This window comes from Triturus cristatus, chromosome 6 (assembly GCF_964204655.1).
Source record: "Triturus cristatus chromosome 6, aTriCri1.1, whole genome shotgun sequence".
NCBI lineage: Eukaryota > Metazoa > Chordata > Amphibia > Caudata > Salamandridae > Triturus > Triturus cristatus.
Window position 1 is genome coordinate 588384207 of NC_140589.1, and position 18956 is coordinate 588403162.

General features: G+C 49.0%; 1 protein-coding gene across 5 annotated transcripts in view; it reads right to left on the bottom strand.

Annotated features, from left to right (window-relative positions):
- Positions 1-18956, bottom strand: part of SNAP91 (synaptosome associated protein 91) — a 667800-nt gene that overhangs the window by 321207 nt on the left and 327637 nt on the right. The window lies entirely within an intron of this gene.

Below are 18956 nucleotides of genomic sequence, written 5' to 3' on the forward strand. Positions count from 1 at the left end.
ATCTTTTGTCAACATTATATGACTACATCCAACTATTTGAATGAACTAAGGAGCTTTGTGATGGAGTCAGTTGGCAATGAGGGTTAATTTCAATGTCATAGAGCCACCAGGTAGAAAGCACATCTTTATTTGTATTAATCTATTTTCTTCATCTATGCCATTATTTGGGCCTGGTTGCACTTCACTCTGGAAAATGTGTACCATCAAAGATGGGATATGGCTCAAGAATTATGGTTCTGGAGTAACCCTAACCACAAACATGTCTCTTGTAAAATCAATTGTTAAACTATGGGAGAGAGACATCCCACTATTTCCACAAAGCAATAACATTGTTTCTCCTGAAAGGTAAACTGTTTTTTCTGTGAGGAATACCCGACTCACCCTTTATGGACTAGCTCGGGGAGGAAAGCTTTTCATGAAGAAATGCATATGGTGCACGTGTAAAAACATTTAAGAAACAACTTAACATTCTAACCCAAAAACAAGTTAGTGAGTAAGAGAAGTATTTAATGAGAAAAATGGCTTGGCACAAAAATGAGGAAAATGGGATTTAGGGGATTATTAGTCTTTCAAAAATAGAAACTGTTCCTTAAGAAGCAATGGTAGTTCATTGGTACAGTAGATTAGTACCTAGGCACCCTTCATGCCTAACCTGTAATAGAGCACAGTCTGGTATAAACTGGAGGTTATTCCCAGTCAAAAAAGATTACCTCGACAAATACCTGGAGCCAAAAATCTTAATTTGACCAAGACTGGGAGCTGTAACTAAAAAAGGCTTCACCGGATCAGTTACTCATTTTTTGTGCTCATATTATAATCTCAAACTTTGGGGTAAAAAACTCATAGCATGACAAATCACTAAACTGTAGCAATCAAGACTAACAGTGGGCGAAGTAATTGAGTTAGCATTCGAATTCTTGCAAGGGCCGATTGTGAAAATATTGGAGTGAGTGAGTCAAGCTATAGGCTCCCTACAAGGGCACAATGTGTGGAAGCATCTCCACTCACAGTAAAATAGGAAGTTTCTTCAGTCTATGTGAATAATTATTGGACCAATGAGAGCCAAACTTGTGTTTCAACACTGTATTGCAAAATATTGGCTTGCTTCAAGAGGGACACTCTTGATTAGGCATATCGATTTAACACCTTGCTCTTCTCAACTGCAAAGATCTTGGAATCATTTATTGCAATTCAGCTCTGCAGCTTTCTAGACTCAAATGACATTTTAAATGACTTGTGTTTGTCCTAACCACGGTTCAGAACTGCCCACACTGGCAGTACTTCATGGAAGCCGACTCCTCTAACATCAATGCCCTGTTATTGGTTGATCCGTCAGGTGCATTTGACATCAAGGTCCACATAACCCTTACTGACCATCATCAAGAAAATGGGATCAGGGGTACAATGGTTCAGTCGTTCATGTAATTTCTGACAGGTAGAAATAAGAAGATGACTTTTGATGTTTCCCAATCAGGAACCTTGAAAACTCTCTGGTGTTCCGCAAGCCCCTGCACTTTCACCTTATTTTTTTTATGTATACAAGAGACCTCTAGGTGCGCTAGTTTGTACATATGGCCTGAATTTATATTCCTATTCGAGTGGCACAAAACTGCTTCTTATACTAAATAGCAGCTCTTCTAATGATGTCACCAGTCGAATGGAGTCTTGGGGGCAGCCAACCAGAGGGCGGTATGCCCCCCGGGAGCTAGAATTAGCCACCATTTTATGGGTAACAGCTGCTGGTAGTGGGTAGGAGAATTGTTTATTGGGTGTAGCGAAGAGTTTTGGTTGAGGTTTGTGTGATTTAAAAAGTGTACGCGCTGGATTGCAGCAGCACAAAGGCCATGGAAGGTTGGAACAGAGGCTAGTGGCGGGCTCCAGCATGGGCACGACAAACACCCCCTGGTTAATTGCCATAGGGTGGGAGGACAGTCCAGTAACTTCTCAGGACAGGGGCAGCCACCAAAGGAACACAGGTTCAAAAGCCAGCAGAGAGGCACAGGCACCTGGGGGGGAAGTTCTTATGCCCATTAAGTTGGGGCATCTGAAGTTTTGGCTGGCACTCTACGAAAACAAGGACGATGCCAAGCTATTGAGGTAAGGTTCACAGGGAGTTTTAGGCAAGGGTACCAGGGCCCAAGTGTGTGCAGATGGATGAGTTTCCTCAAATCTGCCTGCGCCCTGGTGGTACGACAAACTGTTAAAAGTAATACAGAAGGGGAAGATGGCCAGCCCCTTTGACGATTGGCCCATGACACACCTAATTGTATATCCCGTTGGAGTGGTTCTGAATAAGAAAAGGTCAATTTAGATTTATTCAACACTTGTTGTGGCCAGAGAGTACAGTGTTTAATGATTTCATACTAGAGGACCAGGCTTAAGTCAAGTGCTCCTCCGTGTAAACAGCACTGTCCATAGTAGAAGAGTAAGGGGTCAAGTTGACCTTCTGTCTACGGTCAGTGCATCCAGAGGACTTTCAACTATTAGGAATTCAGTTTGAGGGACAATGGTATGTGGATAAAGCGCTCCCTATGGGGTGTTCCACGTCATGTGCGCTCTTTGACCGTTTCAGTACATTTCTTCAATACGTGTGTTAATGGTACATGGGGCACTCTGACATTTTCTGATGATTTATTTTTTGTGAAGTCCCGGTTCAGAGCAATGTCATCGGAGGCTGGCTTGTTTTCAGGACATCATGGATGACCTGCAGGGTACCTTTGGCGCCAGGGAGGACAGTCAGACCCAGTGCGGTCCTGTCATTCTTTGGCATTGAAATGAACTCTGTGGTGAAGGAAGGTCACCTACCAGCAGAGAAAAAAATGTCAATGAGATTTCTGCTGGATGACGTGTTGGAAAAGAAGGTGGTTATGGTTAAGGAAGCACAAGTGCTGTTGGGGCACATTAATTTTGTGTGCAGAGTAATGACATAGGGGAGGACATTTTGCAGGTGATTGGGGATGTCTTGGTCATCACGAGATCTGGGTTAAATCTATAGTTCTATTGCTCACCATGCCACCCCCGTTTAGAACCAGCCATATGCAAATCAATCTTGACGCTGCTCATCATAGGAACAGTCTAGCCAGAACTGCCTAGCCAGGTCAACCCAGGACCATTAAGAAGCATCCTGTGTGAGCAAAAGAACAATGAATTTAACCCAGATCTCTTGACTGGGGGTGAATGTTTGATTTGTTCTGCATTCCCTACATCATTTGTGTGTCTTTTGCCCACTATTTAAGCAGTGCACCAGAGCAGAAATCACAGTCTCTTGAGTTAGATAACTCACCAAGATTACTAGATAATCTCCTCAAAAGCTGCATTTAGTTAGGCGTGCAGATATGCCGTGTTGTTGTGCCTTCTTGTCATTTATTTTAGATGGGTACCAGAGCCGAACTGGCCCCTCTGCCACGCTGGCATTTCCTCAGTAGACAGCAGGCTAAGTGCGCCGCTTTTAAAGTTTAATGGGCTGTCATGAACCCAAAATGCCCCAAACACCGATTTGTTTGTTGAACGCTGCAACAGAGTAGGCCTGGTTTTAACATTTTCGTTTGGGCTTCTTTTTGGTTTACAGTCCGGAACTGATGGGTACGAAATAAGAGGTATTTTTACCTGCTGAGAATGTTTCAAAGAGCACAGTGGAGATGTATAAATGCATATTTCTAGGCGGAACGCCAGAACACCTGTCACTGATTAACGGATATGCATCTGGTATCAATGAACTGTGACCGTTTAAGCACCAACGGCAAGCCGTCATTGAACTCTTTCTATAAACGCAGAAACCTACATCAGAGTAGGAGGACCAATCGGCAACAGAGGGACAGAAGCTGGTAAATTGACGTTGTTCAAGAAGTTACGACAAAAACTCGTAGGTTCAGAATTTCAGAGCTACATCACAAATGTCAAGAAAAAAAAGTTATAAAGAGAATGAAAGAGCAATCTATCCTTCATGTGGAAAATCCAGAGTCGCGTAAAACAGCCGATGTAAACTATGGTCGAATAAGCTAATGGGAATGCAAAAGGTGCTGAAAATTAATATCTAGCATATTGACAACTTGCCATGATCAAAAACGAATATGCTACTTATCAGTATGCATCTGTTCTTGGCATGTAGGGCTGCTGACATTCATATCTGTGCATAGATCGCCGCCTAGTGTTGGGTCCGGATGATTGCATATTGTTGTCCTGGAAGAGTCTTCGAAGTATCACAAGATAGGTGGCTCCTCCCCTGGACTACAGTGCGCATGGGCATCCTCTCCATCCTCAGATTGTTTTTCGCCATTGTGGCAGTGATGGAGTAGATACAGTAAGTGATGACCATGCTATACAGTAATTCTGAGTGCTGCAGCCGCTACAGGCGCCGGGGAGGAGGGTGGGCGATATGAATGTCAGCAGCCCTACATGCCAAGAACAGATGCATACTGGTAAGTAGCATATTCGGTTCGAGGCATGTGGGCTGCTGAATTCATATCTGTGCATACATTATTATATAGCAGTCCCTCCATTAGCGGCGGCTGCCCATGTCAGCTGCAGCAGTCCGAAAAAGGGTCTTGAGAACAGCCTGTCCTACAGCTGCCTGCTGTTTTGAATGTACATCTACACAGTAGTGTTTAGTAAATGTATGTATAGTGGACCATGTGGCTGCTCTACATATTTCCTCTAAAGGAATGTTCCCTAGGAAAGCCATGGACGCCCCTAACGTTCGTGTTGAGTGGGCTCTTGGGGGAATCGTTAATGTGTGTTTAGCTTTTTCATAGCAAATTTGAATACATTTAACGATCCATCTGGCTATCCCTGCTTTGGAAATGGCGTTGCCCTTGTGTTGTGGAGAAAAAGCAACGAACAGTTGTTTTGTTTTCCTAAAATCCTTTGTTCTGTCTATATAGTACATGAGGGCCCTCTTTACATCTAGTGTATGGAGCATTCTCTCTGCGACATTTTCTGGATTTGGAAAGAAAACAGGCAGTTCAATAGTCTGATTCATGTGGAACTGCGATATCACTTTAGGCATGAATGTGGGGTTGGTACGTAGTACAACTCTGTTTGCGTGAACCTGTATGAATGGCTCTTGAATGGTTAGTGCCTGGAGTTCACTAACTCTTCTCAACGAAGTGATTGCCACTAAGAAAGCTACTTTCCAGGTGAAGAATTGACTCTCACACGAATGTAGAGGTTCAAAAGGTGGACCCATCAATCTGGTGAGGACCACATTCAGGTTCCACACCGGTGCCGGTGGGTGTGTTGGAGGAATCACTCTTTTGAGTCCCTCTAAGAAGGCTTTGATGGCAGGCACTCTGAATAAAGAGAGGTGCTGCCTGTTCTGAAGATAGGCTGCTATTGCGGTTAGATGTATACGGATGGAGCTGTATGCCAGATTGCATCGGTATAAGTGTAACAGGTAACAGATGATGTTCTGAATGGATGCATCCAGCGGATTAATGTAATTGTTTTTACAGTAAATAACAAATCTTTTCCATTTAGCCGCATAGCAAGCTCTGGTCGTGGGTCTCCTGGCCTCCTTGATGATATTCATACATTCTGGAGGCAGGTTCAGGTAGCCAAACTCTAAGACTTCAGGAGCCAGATCGCCAGGTTCAGCTGTTGCGGATCTGGGTGCTGAATTTCGCCATGGTTCTGTGTTAAAAGTTTGGGTGTTAGCCGCAGTCTTTGAGGCGGCACCACGGAAAGTTCTAGTAACGTGGTGTACCATGGCTGGCGTGCCCACATTGGAGCAATCAGGATGAGTGTCATTGAGTGTTGCCTTAGTTTGCATGCCACTAGCGGTATTAATGGCGCTGGGGGAAAAGCGTACGCAAATCTGCCTGACCAGTTCATCCATATCGCATTGCCCTGTGACTGTGGATGCGGGAACCTGGCGGCAAAGCTTTGGCATTTTGCGTTTTCCCTTGTGGCGAATAGGTCTATCTCCGGATGACCCCACTGCTGGAAGTACGGTTGGAGTACTGATGGATGTAGCTCCCACTCGTGCATTTGGTGGCTGTGTCTGCTGAGCAGATCCGCCATTTGGTTGTCCTTGCCCAGGAGGTGTTCTGCCATGAGGAACATGTTCCTCTGAATGGCCCACCTCCACATGCTCTGAGCCAAATGAGACAACTGTGGAGAGTGTGTTCCTCCCTGCTTCTGTATGTAGTACATGGCAGTCATGTTGTCCGTCTGGATCAACACGACTTTGTTGCACAAGTGTACTTTGAATGCCTTCATTGCCAGGAAGATTGCCATCAGTTCCAGAAGGTTGATGTGCATCTTCTGTTGCTGTGTCGTCCATCGTCCCTGCACTGTGTAATTGAGTACATGAGCTCCCCATCCCTGGAGAGACGCGTCCGCCGTCAGTATTATTTGTGGAACAGGCTCTTGGAACGGTCGGCCCTTGCAAAGGTTTTGTGGATTCCACCAATGCAGAGAGTTGTATGCCCGACCGCTCACCAACACTAGGTCTTTCAACTGTCCTTGAGTCTGATTCCATGGACGTGCCAAGCACTCCTGAAGCGGGCGCATATGTAGTCTCGCGTGCCGGACTATGAAGATGCAGGAGGCCATCATGCCTATCAACTGCATGAACACTCGCGCTGGAAGGGAGTGTTGAGGTCTGAACTTTTTTTATCAGCAGTTGCATGCTGTTGATCCTCACTAAATTTGGCTGAGCTTTGGCTGCCAGAGTGTCTATGGTCGTCCCGGTACTGCCGTACGTGGGCGGGTTGAAGATGTGACTTTGGATAATTTAGTGAGAATCCCAGACTGTGAAGAAGGTGAATGGTGTGGGATATGTGGCTGGCACACTGCTGGGCTGACTTTGCCTGAACAAGCCAGTCGTCCAAATAAGGGAAGACGTGAATGTGCTGTCTCCTTAAGTGTGCAGCCACTGTCGCTAGGCACTTGGTAAAGACTCTGGGCGCCGTTGTTACTCTGAAAGGGAGTACTTTGAACTGATGATGCTGATCCTGAAGAGTGAACCGGAGATATTTTCTGTGTGATGGGTGTATGGGTATGTGGAAATACGCATCCTTCAAATCCAGTGTTGCTAGGAAGTCTCCCTGACTGAGTAACGGCAGAACCTGCTGGAGGATGAGCATATGAAAATACTCTGACAGAATGTATTGGTTGAGAGGTCTCAGGTCCAATATAGGTCTGAGAGACCCGTCCTGTTTTGGGATCAAGAAGTACAGAGAGTACACCCCTGACCCTTGTTGTTCTACAGGCACGAGCTCTATTGCTCCTTTCTGCAGCATACTTAGTACTTCCTGCTGCAATAATGCCAAGTGCTCTGCGGACATAGGACGATGCCTTGGTGGTATGTTGGGTGGATTGGATGTTAATTCCAGACAATAACCGTACTGGACAATTCTCTGACCCACCTGTCTGTGGTGATGGATCTCCAGACTGGCAGGAACTGTTGGAGTCTCCCCCCGACCGGTGTTATGTGGGCTGGGGGCAGTGACAAGACGTCACTGTTTGTTATTGGCGGAGGACCTGGTGTTGTTGTGTCCTCGTCCTCTGCCTTTGGTGCTGGATCCACGATATCCACCCTTATTGTTCTTATTATAGGTACTTTGGGTACCTCCTTTAGTGTACTGCTGCTGGGACCCCTGACCTCTAGCTGCTCCTCTATTCCCGGGGCGATGAAAGGAGCCACTCCGAAACTGCTGCGACTGTAGAGCCCCCATAGATTTCGCAGTTTGTGTCCTTTTTAATCTTTTCTAGTGTAGTGTCAACCTCGGGGCCAAACAAAAAGTCTGGGTTGACTGGTTGATTCAAGATATTATTTTGAATTTCAGGTTTGAAACCTGATATTCTCAGCCATGCGTGCCTCCGCAACATCACACTAGTGTTGATTGCCCTTGCTGCAGTGTCAGCTGCATCTAGTGCGCATTTGATGGACGCATTTGTAATGAGTTGTCCCTCTCTGATGAAGAGCTCCGCTCCATCTTTGTAGTCATCTGGTAGGTGTTCTAGCAGTGTTTCTAGGGTATCGTAGTGTGACCTGTCGTATCTGGCCAGGAGTGCCTGAGTGTTGGCAATGCGCCAGATGTTTGCTGCTTGTGCTGCAATCCTTTTTCCTGATGTTTCTAGCACTTTGAACTCCTTGTCCGGAGGAGGAGCATCACCGGTAGTTTGCGAGTTAGCTCTCTTGCGAGAATTAGAAACTACCATAGAGTCCAACGGCAATTGACCCTTAATGTACATTGGGTCTCCTGGGGCTGGTTTGTATTTTTTCTCTATTCTCGGGTTCAATACCCGTGCTCTGGTTGTCTCCTTAAAGATGTCCTTCGCATTTTTAATAACCCCTTATAACATTGGTAGAGTCTTGACCGTTCTTTCTGATGTGGAGAACGTGTCCACCAAGAAATCCTCCTCCACAGAGTCAGAATGAAGTTCCACTCCGTGATTGGCAGCCGCTCTTTCAATGAGGGCGTTAAAAGCAGCAGTATCTTCAGTGGGAGATGGTTTTATATTATAAAGATGAGTGTCAGGAGCATTTTGTGGGTCTCCTGGGTCATTAGGGTCTCCCCATGCTTGATCCTGGTCTTGCTGTTGTTCATCAGGGTCATTATCCACAGGATAAGTGGTATCCTCAGTATAGCCCTCTCCTGCATCCGCCTCCGAGTGTGCGGGAGAAAAGGATGGTGGTTCCTGATCATATGTGTGGTAAGGTTCTACAAGAACTGGTGTCGAACCTGACGCCATTTTCCTTTTTAGTGGAATTTTGTATGAGTCCAAAGCCTTTTCTGGAACAATTCTCCGCTTGCGGAACAGTCTACCAGTGTCGACGTCGATAAACTGGTCCTGTGAGTCTTCGACATCAGTTCTTTCTGTGGACACTGTTCTTGGTTGTTCGATACTCTTCCTAAGTTCGAACATCTTAGGTGCCCCCGGTGGTGGCAATCCAAACTTGATCGGTGCCGACGCAGAGTGAGCCTTGGCGGCCTTGTTCGGTTGGTGACCAGTTTTCGGTCCGAGAGTGTCCCGTTCCCTGATGCGCTTTAGGGACTCCGACACCTGTTGCAACGTGAATGCTGACGGTGCTTTTGATCCGACAGGCTCTTTGGAGACAGGCCTTGATGCGGTCTCCGGTTTCTTTCCAGTCTTCGGGGCTTCGATCCGAAGTTTGGGATCGACGCGTTGTTGATCCGGTATTTTGGCAGTCTCAGCACTCCTCAGTGTTGATGCAGTCGGATCGACCACCTTGACCTTGGTCGTTGGTGCCCCAACCTTCGGTGCTATAGGCCTCTGCGTCTTCTGTTTCTCTGTGCCGAAGTCCTTTTTTGGTTTTGTTCGGCTCCGATGTCCTTTTGTGTCGACAGATTGGAAGGTTTCGATGCCTTTGATCCGACCTGAACCAGTTGCACTTTCGGTTTCGATTTGACCGGTGCAGGTTTTGGTTTCGATTTCACGGAATCGATAATTTTGGCCCTTTTGAAATGTTCGAAGCCGGGCCTTCAGGCGGGGCTGTAGAACGATCCGACCGATCTTGGGTAAGGCCCGCAGGCGATCCCTCGACCTGAGCCTTATCAAGACTATCTCCCTCGGCCTCCGCATCGACGGATTGGCCTAGCTCCTCGCCTGAGCTATCTTCCTCGGCCCCAAGGGCCTCATCGTCATCTCCTACCTCGTCGACGACGTCTTCGTCCTCGAAGATCTTCATCATCGTCGTCATATTGGGATTCATGCTACGAAGCAGGGCCCGATTCTACCTCTTCGACGCTCTCGACTTCTTCATCCTCTGTGCCAAATATGTTAACCAGGTTAGGCGTGGATTTTTTGGCCTCCAATCTAGCCGCTCGTCTATTCCGAAGGGTCTTTTTTGACCGGAACCAGGCGCAGGCCATACACCTGGTCTCATCATGATCCGGTGATAAACATTTGTTACACACCGGATGGACATCAACGTGTGGATATTTTGCGTGACATAGAGGACATCTCTTGAAGGGAGTCCTCGATTCCATCTTCGAATGTCGATAGATGTTCGGACCGAAACTCGGTCCGAGAAGGGTGAATAAGTTCGAGAACAAGTATAATAATCTATCGATACCGAACGCAAACAATACCGACGATATCTAAAGGCTTTTGGCCTTAAATAAAGTTTTCCTAACTTGAGCCAAGATAAGCACACCCGAACCCAATGGCGGAAAAAAACAATCTGAGGATGGAGAGGATGCCCATGCACACTGTAGTCCAGGGGAGGAGCCACCTATCTCGGGATACTTCGAAGACTCTTCCAGGACAACAATATGCAATCATCCGGACCCAACACTAGGCGGCGATCTATGCACAGATATGAATTCAGCAGCCCACATGCCTCGAACAGCGGAGGCACTAGGAATGTGTTGTGATGATTTGAGGATAGAAAATTACGTCACATCCGCTCGCTAGAATACGGGAGAAATTGACTTTTCCGGGCTTCTTCTCTTTTAAGAAAGTGACGTTATCAGATTGCCTATAGGTCCCTGCCGACCGACCCATGTATATTGCAATCATCTAGTACCTGGAAGCTGTAAATGTCACCAACACTACACTGCAGCAGAGTTTCTTTGGTAGAACGGTCCCTGGTGGTAGCTCTCCTTCCCACCAGAAGGTGCATCATTAGCTGAACGAGGTGACGGCCTGAGTGCAAATACAGACTTGTTCTTTATTTCAGGGCCATAGCAGCAAAGTCTAGGGACATGATTAAAGCTTCTGTGCCTTCCTTCATGAACCCATAGCTAGACTCTCCTGTCAGAAGAGGAGCAACACTGACTAAGGATGCAAAGCCAGGATTTATCAAACTGATGCCTGTGGGAGGAGTCGAGCTTACAGACTCAGAGGTTCTGCAGCCCATATGATCTGAACTGATGACTGAGGCATATCTATGGGAGGCTTGATGGCATTCCACAGACTCAGAAGAAAAGAGGCAGCTGGCCAGTCTGCACTACCGCATCAACTTTCCCCCTACACACTAGCCTTACAGTTCCGTGTGATTTGCCTGGGTCGATTCACTAAATGTAGATATGCAGACTGTAAGAGGTCACTGAAAACTCTAATTTAGCGGGGCACCACTATCTTCCTTTCATGGGTTCAAGAAAAAGTAGCTATCGTCTGCCTCCAGTATCCTTGGTGGCTTTGATGTGGGCCCAGTGCTAGAGAACTATTTGATCCATCTTGCTATGGCCTACACTTTCCGACTCATTACTGTTACAAGATTTGTACTCCTATAATGCCACTTTGATAAGTGGGTACCTCTAATTCCCTGCATGCTCTAAACACCGTATATTTTGAGTGTGACTGACTGTTGCCAAAATACATGCACTATACTCTGAGAACAAACGTGGGTGCCAAACGTGGGTGCCAACTATGAGGAGAGTTCCCTAGCACCCTCTTCATATCCCAAAAAGTATTGCAACCAATTACTAATTAGATTAATATGCCCCCAAATATTTTCAGAGACTCATACCACCATCCTTCTGAGACAGGAGGCCCTGTACACTGGGCCATTGAACACTGTTTTGTCCAAGTCTAATCAGTATCACAGTTGTGCATTTATTTTGAGTGCCCAATCAAAATACGTTTTGTGATAAGCTGGTGGGAGGGTGCTTAGGAGTTTCAGCTCAATCCCCAGCCTACCCGAACTTTTCAGATACTCAAGCCACATATCATTAGACCCATGATTCTGTCTAACCATTCAGTGGCTGTAGGGGCATGGATAGCCCTCAATGGCCCACTTGGATTTTTGGAGGGCAGGGAGCTTAAGTAGGACAGGAGTGGCGGTGGGGGCCGGGGGGGCTCGCCTCCCAAGCTGTAGGGCGGAGCAGCTCTGGCGCGCGGCACCGGCGAGGGCACCCAGCAAGGCCTCGTCCACAGGGGCCTGGAGTAGTAGTGTCGGCAGAAACGGCCTCGCAGATGCGGCGGCCGCTGAGGGTGCTGGCACTCCCCTTGCGCTCAGTGGAGACCAGCGGTGACCCGGAGGACCCGGAGCGGAGACACCGGGTCGGCACGAGGGGAGAGTGAGGGCCTTGAGGTGCGGACGGCCACCGTACGGATCTCGCGGCTGCTGAGGCGGGGCCTGCAGAGAGGTGGGTGTCCCAGGTCTTTGAAGCACCTTACCGTGGCACATCTGAGGGGCCCCAGCCGGAGGGCGGAGAAGTGCGGTGTGATGGCGTTGGTGGCCCTGAAGGCGGAGCAGCGGAGACCGCATCCCCCAGTCGGAGGGGAGGAGACAGGAGATGCCCGATGGTATCGGGAAGAACGGGTGCACCAGACTGCAGCGGACGTTGAGCCCCCACCCTGTGAAAGCGGCTCTGCCGGTGGGTCTTGAGGCCGGTCAGGCGAATCTTCACGGCGGGGAGCGGAGCCGAGGAGCAGTGGGGGGCGGCCGAGTTCCCAGAGCGACTGAGTCTGTCCGGCGGGGGAGGCCTGCTGACGCTGCCAACCAGGTTAGTGGGGGTGCCACCCGGGATGCCTTTGATGGACAGTTAGACACCCATGGCTCGGCGGTGAGCGGGGACAGTGGAGACGGAGGTGGCTGGTACCCGAACCATCGGAGGGGACGGCCGCCATTTTAGAGACTGGCTGGAAAGCTGAAGCTTGCTTGAGGCAGAGATTAATTGAAATCTGGAGGGAACTGGAGGCCCGAGTGTGGCAGGAGGGTTGATACGGGGCAACACCGGGTGTGGCTAGTTGAGGAGCCTGGGTCCCCGTGACTGTCCCTGTGCCAGGCCATCGTGCCACGGACCATAGCACGTAGGGAGCGGTGTCCGTAAATACACCCTGCCTGTTGGCGCGTGGTGAGGCTAGACGACGCTCCTGTGTGGCCTTTTTGAGAAGCGCCTACACCGCCTCCGAGGAGGACTGCCCTGCGGGACTTTTGCTTTGGGTGGCCTGGCCACTGGGGTGTGGCAGAAGCTCTGAGTAGGACGGTCTATGGCGGGCCTATGGAGAGGCGTCGGCGAGAGCCAGAAGTGAGGGTGACCCCCAGGACGGAGCAGGGACGCACTCTGGGGGCTGCTGCGACATTGGTTGCAGAGGAGAGCGGCGGGCTGAGGGCCCGGGGAGACAAGCACGCGGCCAGACCACGGAACACAGGTGGGGGGGGACTGTCAAGCTTTACCGAGCGGAGGCGGAGGACGCGCTTCCGCTCGAGAGGGGTCTCCCCTCCTCTTGACCCTGGTGGCATTTGAACTGGAGAAGAGCCGGTGATTACAAGGAGCCGGGGGACAGAGGTGGTGGTGCTGGCTGAGACCAGCGGGACACCTGCGTTGGACGGCTGCCCAGGTGGGGTGGTGTTCCTCTCCTGACGGGCCGGTGGCGAAGGAAGGAGCAGGGGAACAGAGGACATCGCTCTCTGGGGTTCCTGCTGGCCTGGCCAGTGGCAAGTTATGGTCCCACCTAAGGGTCGTAAAGACAAGACCTTGAAGGAACTGTTTGCTAAGGTACAGGTTAGCCCCTCGCCGGACGACATGGCGGCGAGTGAGACCCGTCCCCTACCCGCGCAGACGGAGGGAGATGAGCAGATCACCAAGTCCTTACTGAAATCCATGTTCACAGCCCTGAGAGCGGACATTCAAAACCTCCAGAAGGAGTTCACAGCGGAGCTTAAAGAAGTTCGCAGGGATGTGGACGGCATCGGGGAGAGGGTCGCCGTGTTAGAAGACAAAAGTGATGGGCGCAACACGGAACTGGCGGTGTTGCAAGAGGAGATCATTCGGATACATGATCAGCCGGTTGACCTTCAGACCCACGTCGAGGACCTGGAAAATCGGTCTCGGCGCCATAACATACGAATACGCGGAGAAAAGATAGTTGACGACTCGAAAGATCTGTTTAGCTTCACGAGGGAATTCTTTAATCATATATTGGATCGACGATCTGAGACAGAGTTGCGGATTGACCGGGCGCATTGAGTGGGACCTCCGAGGCCCTCGTCCGCCTCCCTGTCTGACATTTTAGTGTGCGTACAAGACTACCGCACCAAGGAGGACATACTTCGCAAGGCCCGTCAAAAACATCCTGTGGTGTTATCCTTATCTAACCCGCGTGAGGCACTGCCGGCCAGCATGGCGGAACTGAATACCTTTGCGCAGGTCGCGGGGTTCAAGGTGAATGCAGACAAGTCGTTAGCCCTTAGTCTCTCCCTGTCTCCACCCACCCGGGAGTACTTGCAGAGCTCACTTCCCGTCCAGGGGGCAGAAGACTCGGTTCCATACTTGGGGATTCAGTTGGCCTCTACACTTCCACGGGTGGTGGCTCTCAATTATGCAGCCTTGCGCTGGAAGGTCCACAGGGAACTCGGGCAGTGGAAGTATTATCCCCTTTCTTGGCTGGGCAAAATTGTGGCGGTCAAGATGACCATATTGCCGTAGATCCTATACCTCTTCCGCACCATTCCCTTGCACCCGCCTACCGGATGGATACAGCAGACACAATCGGAGCTTGTCCAGTTTATTTGGAATGGGCGGAAGCCGTGCATGAAGTGGTTGTTGTCCACTCTCCCACGTGAAAATGGGGGACTCGGGATTCCTGACCTCCAGCTCTATTTCCGGGCTACCCAGTTACGTCACTTGGTGGAATGGAGCCGCTGGGAGTCGGAGAAACATTGGCTGTTTCAGGATCAAGCGGTAGCAGCATGACCTCTGCAGGAAATTCCCTTTCTACGCAAACAGCATAGGCCCCGTTTCAGCAATTCAAGCAGGAATACGGGCTACCTGAAGCGGAGTGGCTCCGGTACCTACATGTCCGACACTGGACGGTCGACGAGCGGGTCCGTCCATTTGCAGATCGAAGACTTTCCCAGTATGAGCGATGGCTCGTAACGCGCACATCAGACAAACAGCTTATCTCCGATCTGTATAGGATGATACAGGTTCAATTCACACACACACACTTACAACTCGGGCAGGACGCGAGGGGAGAGGGAGCTGGGTAGAACTCCGACGCACAAGGAGTGGGAGGGAATTTATTATAGGGCCAGACATTCAGCTTACCATATGGGACTCACCGACACACTCACAAAGGTTGCGACATATTGGTATTACATCCCGGAACGTCTACACGCTATGGACCGGATGAGGGACACAAAGTGTTGGAGGGGTTGTGATCAGATAGGCATCCTGATCCATTTACACTGGGAATGTGAGCACGTCCAGCCATATTGGTCCCAGGTACTAGATGAGGTGGACAAGCACCTTAACACAGCGATACCGCGCTTCCCGGTGTACACACTATTGGGTCGCCCAAATCCCATGATCTACCCGCTTAAATCGCGTAGGGGGTCGACAGATAGCCATAGCACTGGGCTCAGCGACAGAGAACATACTTATTCACTGGCGCACCCCCACCACTCCAACTTTCACGGGCTGGCTATACCGGTTGTGGCCTGTCCTCGGCATGGAAAGGCTTACGATAACGCTGGCAGGGGAGGGCTCCAAATACGGGGAGCTGTGGAAACCCTTTCTGGTGCCGTTGTCCTCCGAATTTCAGGAGGTCACCTGCCCTCGCTATTTGCGCTTGCTGCGCTTATCCGATGTGCAGAAGGAAGAGTAGGGATCAAGACCTGTAGAGACAGCAGGGGGGGTGGGGCTGATGGATGTGGAACATGGGGAGGGGATGGGTAGGGATTAGGGGAGGACAGGGGGGGGGTTCCGAATTTTCTGTTTGACGGCACCCTTGTTGGAACTCCTTATGATATCTTCAGGGTGGGCAAAGTCCAGTTTTGATCTCAATCGTAGTGGTAAGTGGCCCGGCCACTCATAAATCCACAGGGTGCTGATAATTTCCTTTGTTGGTGTTTCTCTGTGTGTTTTGAAATGTTAATAAAATACTTAAACCATAAATATAGACGCAAAGCTATTTGCGATTATCCTGGCGGCGCGTCTTAGCCCCCTGATGGATGGTGTCATAGACCCGGACCAATCAGGCTTTATTCCTACGCGACAGGGCGGGGATAACACCAAGCAAATTCTTCATCTTATAGACCTGGTTCATCAATCTCGGGCTCAGGCCTGTCTTCTTTCCATCGACGCAGAGAAGGCCTTTGAGCGAGTGGACTGGGACTATCGGTTTGCCAGTTTGCAGGCCTTTGGGCTTGGTGAGAATTTTGTCTGCACTACGTCACGGAGTGGAATAGACCGCTGCCCAGCAAGCACTGGAACTTTATGGATCAGACGGTGTATGGCGTGAACTCTGGCTTCCACAGAAGCATGGGGCCTCTATTCGTCGCCGGTGACCTCACCGACTCTCAAAGCGTGGGATGTTAGCGGGGCACAAGGGTTGGACTACGTTTCCCTCCCCTATGACACCTATAGTGGATAACCCTGACTTTCCGCCGGGATGCGCGTCTCCAGTCTTCAGCGATGGAGGGAGGAGGGGTGTAAGAGGGTGGGCTCCCTCTTTGACTTGGATGGCATGATCCCCTTCGCTCAACTGCACAAAGACTATTTTAACTTACCGAAGACTGACGCTTTTCATTACTCGCAATTGGCGCACTGGGTGACCCAACCTTCTAATTTTGCTCTGATGTCGCGTCCCCTGACCACTTTTGAGCACTGGTTGGTTTGCAAAAAAGATGACCGGAAACTCATATCAGAATTGTATGCAATGATAATGCCACGTCCTAAGAAGCAGCGGTCGAAGGCGCAGGTTAGATGGGAGACTGAGTTGGGGCGCCCTCTAGCGCACAAGGAATGGGAGCATATTTTCTACCGCGCCCATCATACTGCCTCTGACACGGCGGGTGCGGAATCTGCTTATAAGGTGGTAGCATATTGGTACTATACTCCGGCACGTATTCAGTCCTGAGATAAAACTAAGTCAGGCCTCTGCTGGCGGGGGTGTGGTCATCCTGGCACCCTGATCCATTTGCTGTTGCATTGACCGAAGCTAGTGCGGTACTGGGCGGCGGTTCTTGATGATCTTGACGGGGCGTTCCAGATCACGTTACCCCGGGAACACGCGTACACGTTGTTGGGTCTTCCTCATCCCAAGTTCTTTCCTTTGCGCTCGCTGCGGGGCAGACAAATTGCATTAGCGTTGCTTGCGGCGCGGCAGGTTCTCCTGGCGCAATTGGGCTCTCCGATCGCACCTGACCTGAGGGTTTGGATACGGAGACTCTGGCACCTTTTAGCAATGGAGCGTCTGTCGCTCAGCATTGATGGGAAGGGGTCAGAATATGCAAAGCTCTGCGGTCCATTCCTGCAGCTCCTATCAAAGGAATTGAGGGAAGTCACGTGCCCAAAATACTTACAAATTCTTCAGCTCATCCCTTTGGAACCGGCAGGGGCCACTAGGGTAGTCTGACTTATCCGGAGCTGTGACTGATGACCTCGGGGGACTAGGCTAGAAAGTTTGAGACTGATGCGGAGAGAGTGGGGGGTTTTGAGGGGGTGGAGGGCTGGGGGTTTGTCTATTTTTTTTTGTTTTTCTATTTCTTATAAAAAGTGGTATATGAGCAGTTGCTCTGCAGGTATGTTCTGCACTGAACAGTCTTTTTGCGGGGTCGCCCTCCGGGCTGTAGACCTGTACACTGTGTACTGACCATCCCGTTACGCTCTGCCGGCCGATGGTTGTAGGCAGTTGAGCTGTGTAATTTGAGCGAGCACCACGCAATAAAAAATGATTGATTCTAAAAAATAAGTTGAAGCCTCGCAGATCACTGTAAATGGAACATGCATTTGGAAAGCTACTAATGCCGCTTTGGCCATAACCTCATGCCAAAGAATTCCATCAGGGCAGATGATTTTCTTCCATTTTTTTGTTTAGCTTCCCCATTTTGCTTTGCATCCCATGCCTACTAGACTGCATCTAAACTACTGACACATTTGGAATGCAACAATTCAGCTGCAAAACCCCATTCAATATCTTCAACCAAGCCAACATAGTTTACAAAGAAGAAAATGGTCAACCAGACAAAATGTAGTATTTGCCACTTTGGCTAATACTTTGATCCCTATAAATGATAATCAATGGGTTCTACTGGACACCTTCCACCAAACACATCCATACCACTTGATTCGGTACCCCAATGCAACTCAAATCAAATTTGCCCAGAAAGCTGCCATTAAGTGGTTACAATTATACCAGACGAACAAGAATAGAAATTGGACCAGACGAAATCTGAGACATTAATCGGCAGCTATTAACAAACAGCAGAATACAAGTTTAAATGGTGGAATCTTATAAAGCTCTCCAGAAGACGAGGAAAAGCCTAATTGCAAAACAATGAAGTAGGCTTCAAACTCATCTAGTGAAATAGTTAAAAGTATTACAGATCCTGAGGTATTTAAGAGCAATCTTCTCTTCCCAATCAAACACTGTTAAAATTCGATGGAATTCTTTGGGAAAAGCCAAAAGTGCCATTTATTTTCTGAGAGGCAAGAAACATCATCTTGTACTTTGATCAAACCTCCACTATCCAAATAAGTTTCTCACCAATACTGGAATTAAGCCTTCAGAAAGCATGCAAACCTTCCAGTGAGCTGAACACCTCAAAGATACACTTTGAGCGTCATCCAGCCACCACTAGAAAAGGCTACTTACTGGGCTCAGATGTAACAAAGATTATAAATATATTTCCCCAACAGGGTCAGTGCTCATTTCTATAAAACTAGCTCAACTTTCTCCATCACTATTGAAACCCCAGCCAGACTCATTCATTTCATCTAACATCTAACATCATGGAAAGATCAGAAGATTGATCACACTGAGCAACCTGCTATATTTATGGTGTTTGGCCAGATCAGAATGTGAACATAGGCATCCTACCCATAAATAATCGAGTGGCAATTCTCTAATGGTTGAAGATACCTGCCCACAACAAGCAGAAAGACAAGACTATTTATGATCTTTCAGGATATGACTTACTTGCCATCTCTGGACAAAGATCCGGCATAACTTGTTGTTGTAAAGTGGGAGTAAGGGAGAACAAGAACAGCAAATCTGAATGCCTGACCTGTCAGGGAGGGAACCAAGAATAGAAT